This window comes from Aethalodelphis obliquidens, unplaced genomic scaffold (assembly GCF_003676395.1).
Source record: "Aethalodelphis obliquidens isolate GAN/ISIS:26980383/991018 unplaced genomic scaffold, ASM367639v1 scaffold5, whole genome shotgun sequence".
In the NCBI taxonomy this organism is placed as follows: domain Eukaryota; kingdom Metazoa; phylum Chordata; class Mammalia; order Artiodactyla; family Delphinidae; genus Aethalodelphis; species Aethalodelphis obliquidens.
The window spans coordinates 24,026,243-24,046,974 of NW_020837949.1; the positions used below are offsets into that span (position 1 = coordinate 24,026,243).

Consider the following 20,732-nt stretch of genomic DNA (forward strand, 5'->3'; position numbering starts at 1 on the left):
AGTCTCAATTTTATCAAAGAATACCCAAAAAGGAGACACAAAGGAAGAAAACTTCAGAATGATAAAAAGCAGGATTGGCAAACTACAGCCCAGTGGCCAAATCCGCCCTACCACCTGTTTCTGTACAACCCATGAGCTAAAAATGGTTTTTACATTTTTAAGTGGTTAAAAAAAAAAAAAAAGGATATTATGTAACACATGGAAAGAGTATGAAATTCAAGTTTCAGCTTCCATAAATAAAGTTTTGTTGGAACATGGCCAAGCTCATTCACTTATGTAATAGTCTATATGGCTGCTTTCACACTGAAACAGCAGAGTTGAGTAGCTGATACAGAGCCCACATGGCTCTCAAAGGCTAAAGTATTTACTACCTGGCCCTTCAAAGAGTCAGTTTGCCAGCCTCTGATATAAAACATTATGACAAGGAATGAGATGAAAACTAGTTTTATGGCAGGTTAAATGGTACGTGCACAGCAAAAATAAATTCTGGACGACCACTTCAAGTTACACATACTGCTCATCTTTATAATCAGGGAAGGGGCAGTGGTAAGTGGCAATAAGAATTTAGTTTCAGAATCAAATCCATGTCAGTGGTGATTTTTGAAAGTTCATTGGCTCTATTAGCTTCAATTTCCTCATTTATAAAATAAGTATATCAGAATATCCATGAGAGGTGTGATGAAACCTAAACAAGGGAATAAGGCCCTTGGCACAGAGGGTGGCCAAAAGACCCAATAAATAATAGCCAATATCGTTTTTATAAGAAATGGCTTGGGAGTTCCCTGGTGGTCTAGTGGTTAGAATTCGGCACTTTCACTGCCGTGATCCAGGTTCAATCCCTGGTCGGGGAACCGAGATCCCGCAAGCCGCTGGGTGTGGCCAAAATTAAAAAAAAAAAAAAAAAAAAAAGGCTCAAAGTGTGGTCTGAAGTAAAGACTGGAAGTATATGTACCACAGAAAAAGAACCATTTCCTCCTGGGGTTTACAAGTGAATATCAAATTCATGGAAATTCTCCCACCACTGAATTCAACCAGAAGGAATTAGAGAAATAATCCATGATCTCGTTTCCCTGCTTTATCACCTAAGATACCCACTTAAGTGATTTCTGAACCTCTGTCCTCAGAGATCATGGCAAATAAGTATCGTATCTTAAGTTTATTCTTAACTTCAAACTTGACAAAGTGTCTTGACAATCACAGCCTCAGATGACCATGAATTTGAAATCAGATAGTCTTAAGTTTGAACACAAACTCAACTGACAAGCATTCCGAACGCTGTGATGACATTCCCTCATCTATAAGTGAGGACAATACTACTGCCATCTTCTCTGGACGTTATGATTATTAAGCGAGATGCCTCACGGTACCTGACACCTAGTAGGTACGCAAGAAATGTTAAGGGCACGCTGGTCTCTCTTCTCTTCCCTCCCTACTGTCCACTCCTCTCCATCCTCACAACAAACTGTGGCACAGTTAGATGATGGCCATCAGGACTAGAACACAGGTTTTCCCCGTGCACTTTCTAATAAACCCCAAATATTAAACATCTGATATGAGAACTATGAATCAAAACAGCCGTGACTTAACATAAAGAACACAAGGCTGTAACCTGCACAAATACAGCCTAACCAGAAAGGAACTAGCTCAGTCTCCTAGAGGCCAGAAGCCCGGTGATGATCCTCTGCAGAGCCAAGTCCTCACTACCCCAAGGCTCAGCTCCACGGTGGTCAAGGAACCAGAGTTACTCAGAAATAAGAACTCAGCAGGAACTATATGGCAGGCAAACACAAAGTGTCATTCCAGAAAAATCCATTCCAGTTGTCAAAAGAGTTTATCAGAGTAAACGTCACGTGTGAAAATTACCAAAAAGGGAAAAGAACCAAAAACTGACTCCAGAAGAGCATAAGAGTGATCATCTGATCACTCCAGGACTTGACCCCTCGACCAAACGTTTAGGGTCAAGTACTCAGACTATTAAAGCTGAAGGAAAATTACTGCAGTGATCAGGGCTTTTGGGTGGTGATTCTGCTGTTTAAAATGGCCCACAGGGGTAGTCATGAAGTTTTCTTAAGCACAAAGAAAGCTGTTATGTGCCCTACAGAGAAAATATTAGGTAATTTTCATTTAGGCACAAGTTATAGTGCTGTTGCTCATATGTTCAAAGTTAATGAATCAAGACTACATATCAAGTAAGGACTTTTTTTTTTTTTTTTTTGGCTGTGTTGTGTCTTCATTGCTGCGCACGGGCTTTCTCTAGTTACGGCGAGCTGGGGCTACTCTTCGTTGCGGTGCGCGGGCTTCTCATTGCGGTGGCTTCTCTTGCTGCAGAGCACGGGCTCTAGGTGTGCAGGCTTCAGTAGTTGTGGCTCGCGGGCTCTAGAGTGCAGGCTCAGTAGTTGTGGCTCATGGGCTTAGCTGCTCCGCGTTATGTGGGATCTTCCCAGACCAGGGCTCGAACCCATGTCCCCTGCACTGGCAGGGGGATTCTTAACCACTGAGCCACCAGGGAAGCCCCAAGTAAGAGGTCTTTAAACAAAAGCACACAGAACAAGGTCATATATCTATTACTTGATGAAAATGTGGTGACCAGAGGCTCACAGCAACTAACTCAGTATTTCTCACAGGAGCGATGGTTCAAAATTCACTAATTCAGTGCTTGTGGCTTGACAGAACAGAACTACCACAAATAATGACTATATGTTATAAATACAAAGAAGATGATATGGCAACCTCTGCGAGGAGAGTCACAGGAGTTACTTGCACTATTCTTGCAACTTTTCTGTAAGTTTGAGATTATTTTTAAATAAAATTTAAAAACCTTTTGAAAAAGGTGCAAAACATACTACCAGCTGCTTTAGAGCCTCAAAGACAAAACAAATCCTTAGAACAAGAACTCCTTGGTGATTCTGAAAATCTGTCTTGCTCCCCTCCCAAACCCCCTCCGCACACACAACTAAAAGAATGAATGTCAAACTGAAACCAAGCAGGATCCTGTAGGGCCCTCCCGGGTACAAAAGCCCCTCCGTGTCCCCCATTTCTTGTTTATAGAAGGCTTTAGTCTCCTAGGCCTTCCAGAGTTCCAAACAGCAGGCTCCAGCAGTTACTCATTAGGGGAGTGAGGGAATACAGAAACAAAAGGCAGTTAAACAAGAGAAGTAACGAGAATAGTTCAGTGATAAAACAGAGTTCTAGTTCCTCCTCAAGGGACACAAACAATCTAACACATATCTCTGAGTTGTTCTGCACAAACTAAGACCCCCCCCACCTGGGTAGAGGACAGTGACTACACACTGTATACCCCACACTGGCTGGCAGGCAGGCACCAGAACATTGATAATTAAGATTCACATCACCCTGTTACCTCACCATCAACCAATCAGAAGAAGGAAGTCATACACCCTGCAGCCCTCTCCCCAAATGTTGCCTTTAAAAATCATTCCCGGGCTTCCCTAGTGGCGCAGTGGTTGAAAGTCCGCCTGCCGATGCAGGGGACACGGGTTCGTGCCCCGGTCCGGGAAGATCCCACATGCCGCGGCGCGGCTAAGCCCATGAGCCATGGCTGCTGAGCCTGCGCGTCCGGAGCCTGTGCTCCGCAACGGGAGAGGCCACAACAGTGAGAGGCCTGCGTACCGCAAAAAAAAAAAAAATTAAATTAAAAAATAAATAAATAAATAAAAGTCATTCCCTGAGGGAGGGATAAATTGGAAGATTAGGATTGACATATACACACTACTATATATAAAATAGATAACTAATAAGGACTTACTGTATAGCACAGGGAACTCTACTCAGTACTCTGCAATGGCCTACATGGGAAAAGAATTTTAAAAAGAGTAGATGTATGTGTATGTATAACTGATTCACTTCGCTCTACACCTGAAACTAACACAACATTGTAAATCAACTATACTCCAATAAAAATTTAAAAAAAGAAAATCATCCCCTGAAAGCCATCAAGGAGTTCAGGTCTTCTGAACACAAGCCACCTTGCTTGGCACCCAGCAAATAAACATACTTCACCACAACCTGGTGTCAATAAATTGGCTTTGCTGTGTAGCAAAGCAGACCCAAGTTCAGTTCAGTGACAAAACCATTATTGTGTTGCAAGGACCATATCATCCCATATGATCCGCTGATCGCTTCATGTTCTTCTTCCAAATGAGATAATATGCTAGACACATTCAAATCACAGAATTCCAACCTCTGAGCACACAGTTCAAAAAAGCTATCGCTGGGGACTTCCTTGACGGTCCAGTGGTTAAGACTTCGCCTTCCAATGCAGGGGGTGCAGGTTAGATCCCTGGTCAGGGAGCTAAGATCCCACATGCCACACGGCCAAAAAACCAAAGCATAAAACAGAAACAATATTGTAACAAATTCAATAAAGACTTTAAAAATGGTCTGCATCAAAAAAAAAAAAGAAAAGGCTATCACTCCCAAAAGGGATCTTGAATTTTAGGGAGATGTCCTCTTCCTTCCAGTGCTAGTTATCTGGTGGGGATTTTAAAAACCTACATGTGTGATCTAATTAGATTTTATATTCAGAAAAGCCAAAAACCCTTTAATGTCTCAAAAGTTTTGAGAAACAATGGATGAAAGTTCAGAGTCCTCTATTGAGAACATTCTCTAAGAGGCCAGAGCACCATCCATATTTTTGGTTTAAATCCTGTAATCTTGATGGTAATCCCTTTCCTCAGGAGCTGGCCTTCTTTATTAATGAAGAAGAATCTGATTATCAAAAACAATGCCTGGGTCCCCCACTCTAGTCTAGAAACAAAGGGAAAGATGTTTTGGTAAATGCCAAGAGAAATCTATTAATTTGCAAGACACTGGATCCCAAGTTTAGATTTTATTTTCTTTTATCCTTACCAAATCCTGATTTCCTCTTCCGCAAGAATAAGAGTCTCTACAGCTAATCAACTATACTTTGAATACACTGAAAAGTTAAATCACTGCAGCCACCACGGCTACAGATGGAGGGAGGCACAGCGCGGGGCAGGGGGTGGTGTTGACCCATCATCTTTCAACTGAAACAAAGAAAGGGGAGAAGGAGGATGCACAGAAAGCCTCTGAAGGCAATTACAGACCAGCAGTCACCTGAGAGCTTGTCGGAACTGCAGACTCAGACCCTACCTGGACCTCCTGATTCAGAATCTGCATTTTAATAAGATCCTCAGGTGACAGGTAGGCACAACGAGGTTAATCTCCCCACACACACACTTTATTCCCCACTGTGCCTGGGGAATCTGCCTGGCTCAAACATGTCCTCCGGCAAATTCAGCTTAAACTTTTTTACTCAAAGAGGCCTTCCCAATCCCCAGACTAGGTCAGCTATATGCCATATATGCTCTGAGCCTCTGTATTTCTCTCCCATAGAATTCATCACAACATTAAATAGCATAATGAATTGTATAGTATCAGTTTTCCACTCCATGGTGCAAGCTCTCTCCGGGCAAGGACTGCATCTATCTTATTCACCATGGTAGCCCCAGAGCCCAGAACAAGACCAGAGACAAAGTAAGCATTCAGTAAGTGTTTTTTCTGAATAAATGAATGGTCCTAGTATGTATCAAGCACAAGTATCAAGTGCTAGACTTTGGAAAGAAGGGACAAAAACAATTAAAACACAGTCCTTGTCCTTAAGCAGCTCATAGCTTAGTGGATTTTTGTTGAAGCTAACGAGAGAGCCAAGCTCTTAAGAGTATGCACTGCATTCACAGCTGTTTTTCCGACAAATGACAACAGGTAACCCAAAGGTTCTCCAAGGCCTTACAGGGAACCCCTCTCTAGCATGACCTACAGGCAAGCGCGTCCTCACCTAACCCTCCCCTCAAAGATTCTCCCCTCCCAGAGTTCAGTACTTTGTCCAGCCCTCTCTCTCTGTCCTCTCTAAGGCAACTCCTACAAACTTCAGTATCATTTTATTCTCCACTAAGAAGTTTGTGTTTCCTCTGGGAACATTTTCTTCAACCTGCTTTCTTCATCAGCCCTCTTATTATGCAATGTCAAATTTCCTTGTTACATCCTTTAAGAATGTTTTACCTAACTCATTTCCAACCACTCAATTACTTCCTGAGAGCTATGAAGTCTATTGTCAACAGAAACCATTCAAATCTATGTCCCAGACCACACTGGAGAAATCTCCCGATTAACTATTCGATACTCAATTGTCCTCCCACTTTCCCCAGTCATTTCCTATATCCCCCAAAGAGATACTCTGTCTGAACAAGAACTGTCATCTCTTCTAGGATTATATTTTCGATGATTCTTATATTTATTCTTGTTTAATAGACAAGAATCTCTTGAGAGATTTACATCCCAAAGCCAAATACCACGGTAACAAAAATGCCTAAACTGATAGTGATGAGAGTAACATTTTTTTCATTTTATCTCCAGGGAAGAAGCTCACAGTGAAATATTAGTGGAGGCAAAGAACACACTGACAAGGAGGGAAGTGCTCAGTGGAGAAGACAAGCTGAAGCTACTATCAAGGCACCTCACAGCCCTGTCCAAGGGGCTCAGAACCCACCCCGCCTTCCCAACCAGACCCCAGTTAGAGTATAATACAGCCACTAAAAACACCGAATTCTAGACACTAAGGCTTTGATGTAAAGATCCGTTCTAAGCACTGTTTGTACACCAAGTATTACAGATATGTTCATATGCCTGTCATGAATGGGATTAAAAATTCCAAGGGTATGCCTTCTGAATATTTTCCACATCCCACCCTGTAATACTGTTTACCAAACAATGACAAACTGGAACCCTAGCCCAAAGATGTGGTTTGTGGACTGTGAGAAATTTTAAGGCACTTCAAAAAGTCACCAATTGTTTTCTTAAATGCTTCAAAATACACACTTCTAGGGTGTCTGGCCTTAGCCTATTTTGTGGGTTTCAAATCACCAGTGCCTTTTTTGGTTCAGATACACTTTGCATATCTGTCCACTCCACGTTTCAGAACTGCTAAAAAATGTGAGAGGAAGGTTAAGGTCTTATTTCTCTTGAATTGATGCACTGGCACTGCAGGTATCAGAGGCAACTCCCCAAAGACAGGTCTTCTGTTAAGGAAGCTCAAGAAAAAATGTGTTCTGAGGCCAAAGATATTTCCTCCCCGCTTCAGGGGCAAATGGAGATGAAGCAAGTTGCCAAGCAAGTTGCCAAGGCAGGGTGGAGAGGCCTAGGTTGCATTCCAGGGGCTACTCAGTTAACGGGGTCTGTACGTCCAGCCCTCCCCACCCTTTAACTCTCGTGCCTCCTCCCCAACTCCAGTGCTCAGAGGAAGGACAGAAGTAACCACAAAACCTGATCCAGAAAGGGGGAAAGCCCAGCTACTGCTTTCCCAGCCTCAATGGCCACAGCTGCTGTCATCTTATTTCTCCTCCTCAGAGCACTGCCATCACTGCATCCCTGAGCAAAAGGTACACTAGGCAAAATAGCAAATCATAACCCCAGGATTAAAAAGGGGGTAGGAGGCCTGAACCAGACAGATACAGCTAAGTGAAAGTATATCAGACTCTTGCAACATTCTAGAGGAATGAAGATTATTGCATTTACTGTTCCTCAGGTTTGCTTCTGTAAAGCCATGCACATTTTTTCTTAGAACTAATTTATAGCAAACGGATGTTGGATTATGAGCATAATACTCAATACTGTTCAGAATGAATTGTCTCTCAAGAATACCTAATATATTTATTTTGGCTTATATGTAGGACTGACTGTAGAACTTGGGAAAGTCAAGAAACTTCTGTGCTACCCATGGAAAGCATTGATGTTCCCATTTTATTGTCCAAACTTCTTTGGAAACTTTTCCTATTTGAAATGTTGATAGTCAATTTTAGATGTCAAAATAAAGAAGTACAAACCACAAATCTACCATAAACCTTTCAGAGTCCTTTATTGCTAAATTAATGTACCATCCCAAGATTCCCCTTACTATTAAAATCCTTCAGAGAGTGTGATGAACGCCATTATTACCTAACACAGCTGAAGATTACAAGTGGTCATTCCTTCCCCACTATATGCTGGTGTGCCCAGCCCACCCCCATCCTTAACCATAATGCACAGATTTGCACACCTCTTCAAGAAGTTAAACTAAGGCTATCTGGCCATGATCTGGAATTTGCTTACAAGTACTGCCCAGAAGAGACTGCTCCTCCATTTTTATTAAAAAATGCCAATAATATTCTACTTACCCTTATACTATCACTAAAGCCCAGCTCTTTGATTCCCCTCACCGTTTTTTTTCTTTTGATTTTTTTTCTTTCAAAATAAATGAAAGTTTGTAACACATAAAGCATAGAAATCTCACAAGAAAGTTTATGGACAGCTCAGACTCCTGGGGCATCTTTACTGTTTAGCCTTGTGCCATCAACCCCTTTCAAAAACCGATTTTCCCCATTCCTCAGATAATCTTGAGTCCCAAGTTTATTATTCTCTCTACACTGGCTTTCACCTTCATCCTGTTGATAATCAGGGAAACACATTTTCTTCTGACACGAGAGTAGGAGAGATACTTTCATTCAGAGCACCAATCGGGGGACGCTGAAGAATTCAATGGAAGCCGCGCAGTCTGGCCGGCAGCCCCACACTGACTGGCTCTGTGACACGCTGGCATGAGATGACTAACACCCGGGCAGGGCAGGCTGAACCGGGAGCCGGGCCTGGGCTCCAGAGAGCCTGTGGGAGGTTCTCAGGAGAGTCTAAAGCTCTCACAAGAGAGGAGTTTAACAAGATAACTCGGCTTTTAAGTAACAGAGGCAGCCCCCTGGCCTCTGGGCTGCAAAAGGGCTCACCTGCCAGGAGTAATAACACAAGCAATTACTGCACACAGAATAATAAAGCTCAGAGGGATTCCCAGGTACTCGGATGGAGTCTCCCTCCCCCTTACTTACACAAAGGGGGAAGGAATGGGAGGAAGAAATGCCCCACCTTCCATGAAGACTGGGGACAGTACTGTTAGGTAAGCAGCTAAATTACACTTGACAGAGTAAGTCACTGTTTTGGGTGGTTGCCAAAAATAAAAATGCCCCTGGTATTAAAGGTTATATATAAAATAATGCATCCTCCCTCTCCTGGAACAGAATTCATAAAGTTTAAAAGTTCACTAACATCACATTCCGGAGACTGGAAACACAGACTTAAATGTCTCGCTTCTCATTCCTTTCTCTACCACAAACTTCCAGGAGGCCTTCCTCACTTTAGGCAAGTTTCCTTCAACTTGCACATCGACAGCAGATTGCTCACAGCTGCTTTCACGAACATCTGAGTATTCCCACCTGGACCTACCCATTTCTGCTGCCTTTTATCTCATCCATTTTATTCCTCTGCCTCTGTCAAGACCTGTCACTTTCACCGTCTCCCCAGAAGAGATGTTTAAAACAGAGAAACTGATCTGAAAATATCACATCTGATTTTTCCAACCCATCCATTCTCCAAGAAAACCTTCAGTATTTAACTTCACGAGGTCCCGCTTCCACCATCAAACAAGGTTACCTGCCTCTATTTAACAGCATTTTAATGAGAGGGACACCTAAAATCTCATCAGCCCAAAGCTTTACCCAGAATCAGGTGCACAGCCTGGTCTCAAGCCTGGGCTGCCTGTGCTCCATGAAAGCCTGGAGACCCTCCACCCTGCCCCAGGCCATCCTAGCAGCTACTTAAAAAACCATCTACCTTCTGTTTATTTTGGCCTCTGCTGAACTATGCCAACCCACTCTTTCTCCCAGACTTGACTCTTCTTACTAAACCCATAAAACATACATTTTATCACTCAAATCAGAACACTTTTGAGAGTGAAAATGGGGCGTTACTGATAATTGTGCCAAGACAACAGCCCTGGGCAAACTGTGAGGTAAGTTGCCCTGTCCTTACAAAGGTGGGAGGCCAGGTAAGGGGCTGTTCCTCACAAATAACCAATTTATGCTGGTCCTACACATTGTTCCTCTCTGCCAATCTCCCAAAGAGGACCAGAAAATGCCCAAACAAACTAGTCCACCTCGGGGCAAAGAAAACAGAAAATGTTTTATGTTGTAGTGGAAAACTTTTTCGAAATATATCAACTTCAAGCTTTGATCCTTTGGGGGTGGAGACGAAATGCAGCCCAGTCCTAAAGCACCGGAGGCTAGAGGGTTCCTGGGAGGATGGGGCAGAAGTCAAAGGAAACCAAAACTTTGCCCGTTGTATTTTTGCCTGATTAGCCTCACCTGCGCCGCTGAACCACAACTAGTATTCACATACAGCTGCCCTTTTCCACGTGTTACCTAAATTTGTTTAATCTTTCCTAACGGTTAAATTAATACCGCCAAAGCTCAGAAGGTTACACATTTGCCAGTGCACAGTTTCTGCTAAGCCAGGGCTTCCCAGACTTTTAAAGATTCCAGACCAGTAGAGTTTCCCCCACTTCCAAAAATTAAGGACTGACATGTTATACATTTTTTATTTGTACCGAGGACATGAAAGAAAACAAAGGCCATCACATCATTTATAAAGTAAAGGACATTTTAGCCAAAAAAAATAATAATAGTAAGAATATAATCTCAAAATTAAAGCCAGTCCTTCAAATTGAACCGCCTTAACATCACAAAACTTGCCAGGCGTCCTTCTTCCTCTCATTTTACCTCAGCTGGTTCCAATTCCAGTCCCATCTAAGCTGGGGACAGATGCGGAAAGTGCTGGACTACTAACACCAGCCAATGGTCAGAACACCGCTTTCTCTCACTCATTCTATCAGCAACAACCCCATGAGGTGAGCACTGTTATTATGCTCGTTTACAGGCAAAGCTGGAAGGTAAAGGGTAAAGTCACTTGCCCAAGGTATTGTGGCTAGTAGCCAGTGAAGCTAATGACGTGGGCCACAGCCATCACAGAAAATCAGTTCGGTTCGGCCTCAAGACACAACTTATGTGTCTGTTTCCCAAAGTGTGGGCTTGTTTAAAAAACAAACCAAGAAAAACTGGTTTAGGTGGTATATGATCCCTGCATGTATGTACCAGCATGTAATATTTATACATAAATAAGAACTGTCTCCTGTCCCCTTTTCAATTCTCTTTCAATCCCTTCTATTAAACGAAGTTTCAGTTTGACGGCAGGAAGCCTTTAGCACATCTCTACCACTTGTTACACACTTCCTTGAGAGCCCGCTGCGAAACGCTGTACCTAGCTAGAATTTAATAACACTCGCTGTTTAGTTCTCATTGTGGGGTTTTTCTAAAGGTACTTTCTAGTAAGTAGTAACCAGGAAGTAATACTGGTTTCCCATTTTCAATGGTGAAATCATTTCCTTTTAAAATAATATTTCAATTTTTAAAATAGCTGATTGCCCCCAAGATTTTCAAACTCAATAAAAGTAGAGGCAGTGTTCCAATGTGCTAAAAATATGGGAGGGGCACACGCACACCGGAAGCCCCGGAAACTGGAGGTAAACCATCAGCAGGGTTGAGATGAGCTGGACCAAAGGCTGAAAACAAGACTCCCCTGGTTCAGCCTCTCCGAACAACTCTAAAAATGGCTGACTTTCCCCGTGCAGGAGGTGTCAGGCTCACCACCACTACCACCCCACCTGCTAATCCAAGAAGAAAAATGAGGAAGAGCTACGCACCACACTGTAGGAAAGAAAAGTCAGGCCTCTCGCAGGACCTCGCCTCTGACCTCCTCCTGTCATCCAGAGGTAGGAAGTTGCACCCTTTCTTAGCCAGGGAGCTCTCTAGAACCCAGAGAGAGCCGGTAAGGCTAAAGCTCTAAGAGCCTACTATCCTTGAAGTTCAAGACCTCAAAACATCTGGGGGCCTTCAACCAATTAAAGAGTAGTGATTTAATGATCCCCAGGAGCAGAGCCCTGCCCTCCACTGAAAAGATAGTGGTTTTCAAGGATACTGACTGGGGAAATAGACTACCAACCGTGAAAGGATTAATGAGTGTAAGGAGAGGATAAGCTGTATTTTGCCCTAAATCTAATCTAAGATGATCCTGGTAGGATATAAAAAGGTGAAGTCTAAGTAAAGCGCCCGCTACAACTACCGAAAACATTAAGTGCACTTCTAGGAATCTATCTTAGGGAAATGCCGACACAAGAACACGAAGATGTATCAAAGAATGTTGATATATCAACAGGAAAAGAGTGGATAAGCAAACACACCCAAACTATGGAATACTCCTCAAACATTAAAGAATGAGGTAGATGTATAATTAGGACACAGTTATGACAATTTAAAAAAGAAAGTTACAGGACTCATTACGACCTCATTTCTGTTTGTTTGTTTAAAAAGGGAGGGTGTACATATCTGCATGAAAAAACTGTGGGAAGAACATTTACTTAAGGGAATGAGAATGAATGGTAGAAAACTCATAAGGAGGGCAGAGAGAGATTTTTGCATTTAACTTTACATACTTCTATACTGCTTGAAGTCTTAGGAACAAGCATGAAGTTGAAAATTTAAATACCAATAATTATGAAATTACTAACACTGGATGGCATTCACCTGAGCATGTGGAAGTATTTCAGGGATGAACTAGAAAACTGCTGGTCAAAAGAAGGAAAGGCCACCAAGGAACTGCAAATGTGACCCTTAATCATAAGGACCTCAAAGACTTGAGAATTACAAGAAAGTTTTATTTACAAATTAGACAAGCTAGTGGAATAGAAAGTAAAGACTGGGCTTCCCTGGTGGCACAGTGGTTAAGAATCCGCCTGCCAATGCAGGGGACACGGGTTCAAGCCCTGGTCTGGGAAGATCCCACATGCTGTGGAGAAACTAACCTGTGTGCCACAACTACTGAGCCTGTGTTCTAGAGCCTGCAAGCCACAACTACTGAGGCCGTGTACCACAACTACTGAAGCCTTTGTGCCTAGAGCCCGTGCTCTGTAACAAAAGAAGCCACGGTAATGAGAAGCCCGTGCACCGCAACAACCAGCAGCCCCTGCTCACCGTAGCTAGAGAAAGCCCGCACACAGCAACAAAGACCCAACGCAGCCAAAAATAAATAAATAAAAAAATTTTTTTTAAAGTAAAGACTAGGGCTTCCCTGGTGGTGCAGTGGTTGAGAGTCCACCTGCCGATGCAGGGGACACGGGTTCGTGCCCCGGTCCGGGAAGATCCCACATGCCACGGAGCGGCTGGGCCTGTGAGCCATGGCCGCTGAGCCCGCACGTCCGGAGCCTGTGCTCTGCAGCGGGAGAGGCCACAACAGTGAGAGGCCTGCATACCGCAAAAAAAAAAAAAAAAAAAGTAAAGACTAAGACCACCACAGAGACCATTGTCATTTTGGGTTTTACGGGTGTTGTTCTTGTTAAGAACGGGGCTTATAAACAAGAAACAGGATGGATATAAATAGAGAAACCAAAAAGCCCATATGTGTGGTTCTGCAGGATTCTAAGAGCAGAAAGTGAGGAGCAGAGAATCTTCATGTTTGTAGATGACACTAAAGACTTCCATAGTAATAACGTGCCAAGTTATGGGTGCCAAATTATAGGAAGATCTGGGGAATCTATGCAAATAGAAGGAAAAGTGGCAAATGAGTGTTAAAATGAGCATATGGCCTAAATCAGGCATATAAAACAACTCCTCAGCTGTCAGTTATGACCTAGGAATAGGGTCTCGGAGTCACTGTAAATGGACCCCTGAGGACGTCAGCCTAATATTGAGCTACAGATTAAAAGCAATGCAAAGTGTCCTGGGAGCCATCAAGACAAGTACTAAAAAGAAAAAAAGAAGCTACTAACCCCTCTTGTATAAAATTCAGAGGCACTGGCCCCAAAAACATACACTTCTTTTGTCATTTATGTCCTGCCCCTTCAACTACATACAGCACAGGAGTTAAACAAGATCAGTGGGTCTCAAATGTCAGCCCCTGGATGAATCCCAAATGGACTCTTTCAGAATCACTTAGGAGTGGCTTTTTAAAAATACGTATTCCCGGGAATTCCCCGCTCGTCCGGTAGTTAGGACTCCACGCTTCCACCGCAGGGAACTAAGATCCGTGTGGTGCGCGGCGCAGCGGGGGAAAAAAAAGAATAAAATACGGATTCCCAAACCACACTTGCAGAGATTCTAATCCAGTGCCTCAGAACGGCCTTCTAGGTGGTCCTGATGCAACGACCTGTTTAGAAAATCACTGGCCTCCTTCTCTCTCTCTAAATCTACTCCCAGAAAGGATGTAAGAAAGCTTACAATAAAAAATAAACTGAAGAAACCACGGGAGGAACTACCAAGAATAGATTAAGATGATTCCTATACTAGCACATGAAATGGAAGTGGGAAAGATCTGCAAGACAATGAGAATGATCTAAAGGAAGAAGCTTTGGCCTCAGAGTGTGAAAACCAGAGCTCAGAACCCAACCAAGCCGCATGCTCCCGCCAGACTCCCACAAACAAGCGCAGGATCAGAATAAACTCTCCCCGTGAGTTACAGGTTCCCTGAGTGTCCTCTTCATCCCCACCCTTCGCAGGTCTAGACCTGCTGCCCCAGGAGAATGGCTGGGTGTTCAGAAGCAGAGGTGAGACGGCATAAATAAAACCCACTGGTACCATGTTCCTCTGGGTCCCAAGCAACCACTCCCACTAGCCTATCCCGACACCACCACTGAAGCCAGGAATCTCCATGGCTCAATTCCATCCACCCTCCAGCCGCTCCAGTGTCTGATCACTTAGTCTGCTTCAAATTCTAACTCTGGTCTTCCACACTAGAAAACCATAATTCAACTAATCTACCTTCTCAAAACAAAACAAAACAAAAAACAAGCAATGGGAACAGAAAATGTCTCCTGCAGGATAAGCAGCAATTCAAAGTGAAGACTACCAGAAGGCATAAGATTTCTCAGCTTTGATTCATGCCTGAAAGACACGTGACATAGGGCTTCCTTCTTATACATTTGCAGCCTTTGGGGGCTGTAAGGAGCTTAGAGACGATGAGTCCAACCACTTCATTTAAGAGAAAAGAAAAGAGCCTGAGAGGCAGACTACCTTACCCCACAGCACACAGCTGCAGAACAGCAGCATCTGGCCTAGAACCTGTGTCCCCTTACTCCCAGGTCCATGATCTCTCTCCTCTTCCAGGTTGCTTCCCAGGGACAATGTTAATGCATTGGATTTATTAACTTGAAGCAGTTTCCCAAATCTCCTCAATTCCCCCTATTACACATGAGGTTGGTGTTACAAGACCATCCCGAGCAGGCTACTTCCCACATAAAGAGAACGCAAAGCACCTCAAACTGTGTTAAGGCATAAAGAGAGAGGAGATGGTGCCTTAAAGTCTCCGTCATAAGCATGTAAATGGAGAAAATGTGCCAAGCCCAGTTTATATCAGAGACTGAACATCTCAAAAATGACATCTGAAAGTGTCATCTAAATTTTCATTAGGTTTATTTTCCCTGTAAGTTGCTTAACTTCCTAATTTTTAAAAAAGGCCAACTGAAATCTCTGGGGGTTTTTTTCCTAAACATTAGAGCTAAGTGAGAAAAACGTGACGTTAATTTATCATATTGAGTCTCACTGAAAGTAAGTGAATCCCCACAACACTCCATCTGCATCAAATGTTCACAACCTGTGATTCTGCATCAATTTCCGCTGTAAGAACAAAAAGCATACGTCAGTCTCCCAAGAGAGGAATTAGCAACAGAAACTGGGGCGGGGCAGTGGGAGGACCTGGGTGGGTATCCATCTCCAAACAAGAAATAAGAGGAAAAGCTACCTAAGCCCAGAAAGAGTTGAATCCCTTTACTTCATTCCTTGCTCCTGAAAAGGAAAAAAATTTCCTGCAATATTTAGCTATGCTCTCCCTTGAAAAAATGAAACAAAATAAATCCAAAGACCAGATTCCAAAGGATATCTACTGAACACCCTGCTAGGACCATACCTATCAGCTGGACTGCTAGCCCGTGCTGATAAGTAAGTTTCGCAACAGGCCTTAAAACCTTCTTACCGGGATTCAAAAACCTGGTCAATTTTCTCTTCTGAACTTACTGATGAAAACTAAAATGTTCACTTATTTCCCAAATTTCACTCCCCAAGTAAACTGGGGCATAGACGCGCCAAATCATTTGCCTCGTTATTACCAGCACTGAACACTACCGCACCTCAGGAGCCCCCACTCCTGTTAATGAGCCACACTGCTCATAAGCTCTTCTCTCCTGACCATTAGCTTGAGCTCTGAAGCATGCTACTTCGATTTTCACCATCACAGTTACCTAAAGCTTGCTACGTTAAAAGTGTTGTCAGAGGCCAGAGCTACTACATTCCAGGCAGTAAAAAAATGATGTCAGGAGCATAAACACTGACAGGTTCTAGCTACTATGTAACTCTTGCTAAGCCTGCTCTTGGCATTTATCTTCTCATCCAGGTCCCGTCCACTGAAAGGTGGGTACCTTGGGAATACACAGGATTGGCTGATAGGAAGTCAGAAAACCTTAGTCTTGGGACTTCCCTGGTGGTCCAGCGGTTAAGACTCTGCACTCCCAATGCAGGGGGCATTGCAAGGTTCCATCCCTGCTCAGGGAACTAGATCCCGCATGCCACAGCTAAAGATCCCATGTGCCACAACTAAAGATCCCACGTGCCACAACTAAGACCCAAATAAATAAATAAATCTTAAAAAAAAAAAAAAAAAACCTTAGTCTTGGCCCTGTAAGAAACATGAATATGACCAAGAGCAAGTATTTTTTTAATCAATCTCTCATCAGTTATATTTATTCAGTAGACTTAATGTCTGCTACTGATCTCACCAGGATACCAGAACAACCATCACCTCTGCTGCCTTTCCACCTTTTATCACCGTAAAACACATATATTAATAGCTCAGGTTAAACCCATACCATTTATGTGAAACAATGAACTTGAAGAAACTGAAGAGCTACTATAAAAATTCTGAAAATAATCACCAATGGAGACCCCTAGGACCTTTGCACTTGCTGTTCCCTCTGCAAGGAACTCTTCCCCTATGGCTGGTTCTTTGATGTCCATCAGATCTCAGCTGAGGGAAGCCTTTCCTATCTAAAGGAGCCACCCCTCCCTTCCTCCCAACCACTCTGTCCCATTCCCCTACCGGAAATCACTATCTTATACTATCATCTTCTTGTTTACTTGTCGATTGTCTATCTCCTCTATGAACCCGTAAGGGCAGGAATCTGATTTACTTTTTTTACCACTGTTTCTCTAATACCCAGACAGTGCTTGACACAGATGATCAATAAAATTCGTTCAGGAAAGGAAATATGATTGCTCATCATTCTATATCATTAGTTAGTACATGGCAGCAGCCACTGTTAGCATGACTAGAGCCAGATGGACGCTTCCTTTTCATACAGGAAAAACGACAGAAAGCCTTTAAGACATAGCAAAAACTTAGTGCTCCTTTACTTACAATTTTGATTGAAAGCTACCATGCTCACATGCTGGGAAGTGGGCAATTTTAAGACTAGAGGGAAAAGCCTTCCATCCTATTCCACCCACTTCTTTGCAAATGGCCCTACTAAAATATTGTTATTCGGCTACCTTGTCCCTTTGAACAGTAGAATAAGAGTGTTTTAAGTAGCTTAGCAAAGGTGTTTTTCTTTCGCAGTCTGCATGAGCTAAGTGCACATAGGAAGGAACAGATTAATAGACTACTACTCTATCCCCACTACACTCTGGAAAGACACATACTTCTTAGCTCAGAAATGTAGGAAACACTTAGCTATAATGATCTAAATTATAGGCAGCATTTCCTACAAGCTGTACACTGGAGAAATTTCCACTAAGCTACTCACCAGGAAGCCTACATCCCGCTTCACAACAACCTGGCAGCACAATTCCTGTCAAAGGAGGAAATTGTGGCCATCTCCTCCTTTAGGTGTCCCAAGGCTTAAGCATCAAGTGGGAATCTTGGTTCTTAGCATAAAACCAAAGACTGGCAGAGGGATCCTTTTCCCCTTTTAAATGGGGCAGGGTGAAATGGGAATTGAGATTTGGCCTTCCACACCATAAGCAGGATAAGATATGCTGCTTCCATGGCTGCTTCTGATAAGCACAGAAGATTCAAGAACTGCGGTGGCTTTATCCTGCTACGTGCTCCTGCTTGAAAAGACATGCAAACATAAGATAGGAGGGTTAGAGTGAAGACTTCGAAAAGGGCTCTATCCCCAAGACAGAAGTAAATGGGGACAGCAAAACCAGTGAAAATAGCCAACTCTAAGTAGCTGCTAAGTGGGGTGACTGAATTTTATACTCAGTACCCCAAGACTTCTCCCAACCTCTATTTAACATGTGCTGACAATATTCTGATGCAGCTAAAGAAAGTCTAGTAATTACTCAAGAAACCCAGAGATAGAATCCTCTAGGGTTTTGAGAAAACATCTGATTTGACAGAGACATTTACTTTCCCAGGTCCTATTCTGTCTGCCCACACAATTGCCAGTCTTATCCCAACTCAAAAAATATACAAATCCACCTTCGGTTTTTCCATCATTCTCACTGCCTTCTCAGTAACAGAAGGGCCCCACAACGCTTGTGTCAACTTACTGCCGAGTTTCTCCTTCAACACATTCCAGAACCAGCTCTGTCCCTTGGCTCCCACTCTCAATAGCAGACGCAGCCTCTTCCGTCATTTAAAAAAAACTGGGCAAATGCAAAAATTTTTTACAACTTCATTCTCAGCTCTTTCTTCTTCAACCTTAAAAGAAGGAATGCAGGACTTGCGAGGACGGCAAGGCAGAGACCAGAAGAAACTTGCAGTTGCCACGGCCTTTCCATGGTTCTTTGGCCAAAAAAGAGGAAGGCTGAGTACTCCTCTTCACTGCAGCAAACCTCAACCCCAGACCTTCAGACCTTCAGCTCAGCCTGAGTCCAGACAAATCTCAGCCTGAAAGGCCCGCCTCTGGTTTGTCAGTTTCTGCCCCTCAACCCAAAGGCAAGCAAAGCAGTGGCCACTATTTTCCTATTCATCAAACTATTTCCTCCTCACTTTCCTCTGTCACAGAGCCCCATCTTCCCTTGCAGTTCTTACGAAGCAGTTCCTGGTACCACTGGAAACGATTACTCTCCAGGAAAATACAACTTTGCTTAGCAGAAGAACTTCACACAGAGCAATTGGCCAGGGGTCGATTTTTCATTCCAGACAGGCTTTGAAGCCTGGCACAATTCTGCCTGTCGCTCTGCAGTTCACCCAGCTTCCCTCACCTAATCCCTGCCTGGAACTCACCCACCCACCCCTTGCAGCTTGGTCACAGAAAAACAGCAGTATAGGTGACCCTACCACTCAATCTTCAAAGCCTCCGTCCAACCCTAACGTGTCTTCCACACCACACTCCTTTGCACCTAAGGACCATAAGCACCAAATAAAGTCACTTAGCACAACAGCAGCTCCCGGACAAGACAGGAGTAACGTCTAATCTTTCCTTCGCTCAAATATAGTCAGCTTCACTTTCCTGCAATTTTGCGGCCATGCATCACCCGCCCTGCCCTCTGCTAACGACATGCCCTGGAGTCAGAGGCACTGTACTATGATGTTCAAGAACCTGTGCTTTAGCAGACAGACCTGGGTTCAAGTCCCAGCTCTGCCTCTCATTACCAATTAAAAAGTACCTGTCCTGGGGTAAACTACTCTTTCTAAACCTCAGATTACATACCGGTAAAATGTAGCCAATGACCCTATCTACTTGTTAGGTATTATAAATGAGATAATACAAACAGAATACTCAGCTCAAGACATGAGCCTTAATAAACAAGTGATTGTTGATATTCAGTATCCTCGGGAGTAATCTGTGGGCAGACATCATCACCCCATAGAATCCAGATGCCCTGGAAACCTCCAGCATTTGTAGAAGCAAAAATATGTTCAGCTTCCTTCCACTCCCACCCCACAAATAAGGGGGGCCTTTAAGAAAAATTCAAGCCTTAGCAAAGGAAAAAACTCAGAAAGATTCACTCAGTGCTGCCAATTCCACTACCAGACCGCCAAGCACTGCTCTGTTCCTATGGTGAATGGAAAGATCAGTGCAAATGAAAAAGCTAATTTAAGAGGAGCTACTTCAGGATAATCCTTTCATAGGTCAAGTCAGTATTTCAAAGAGGTGAAAATATGTGGACCTTGGAAATTCCCTTCTCTTTCAGTTCCTGATAAATTCTGACTCTCCGTTTATGTATAAATAAACGGGAAAGCAATATTGAAAATCCTAAGAATCTCAGCTGGAGGCAGAATATCGCCTAAGAAATGAATACATAAGCATCAGTGGGGAAAAAAAGTCTTGAAATCTAATTCATACACACAAGCTGAAGAATACTTTAATCCTGTGAAAGACAGTAAACCACTGCAGAGCTTTGGGACAAAATCTCATAAAGAATATTTCCTGACGGAAAAGTCAGAATTGCAGTCTGAAATGCAATCTGGAAGTCTGCGGTCATCACAACCAGAAATTCTAGTAACAACCAAGAAGTGTCAGGTTCCAATATTAGGGAGTGTTGGGGGGAGGCCAATAGAGAGGACAATTGATAAAGAGAATTTATACTACAAAATTATCATGGAGCCGGGGGTAAATATTTTTTAATGACACCTGCAGGGTTTAAATTCACCATTCAAAGATGTAGGCAGGGGATATATAATCAGGCAGAATCTACGGTGTTACAGCAGTGGACTGGGAATCAGAACACTTGGGCTCTGGTCCTGGAACCAATCCAAACCACCAGGTGACCTTAGGCAAGTCACTTGCCCTCTTCAAACTAGTCTCATCTGTAGTGAGGGAACAATAATGATCGCTAAGATTCCTA

General features: G+C 43.2%; 1 protein-coding gene across 2 annotated transcripts in view; it reads right to left on the reverse strand.

Annotated features, from left to right (window-relative positions):
* The window catches only part of SND1 (staphylococcal nuclease and tudor domain containing 1), a 419,010-nt gene that overhangs the window by 397,224 nt on the left and 1,054 nt on the right, over nucleotides 1–20,732 (reverse strand). The window lies entirely within an intron of this gene.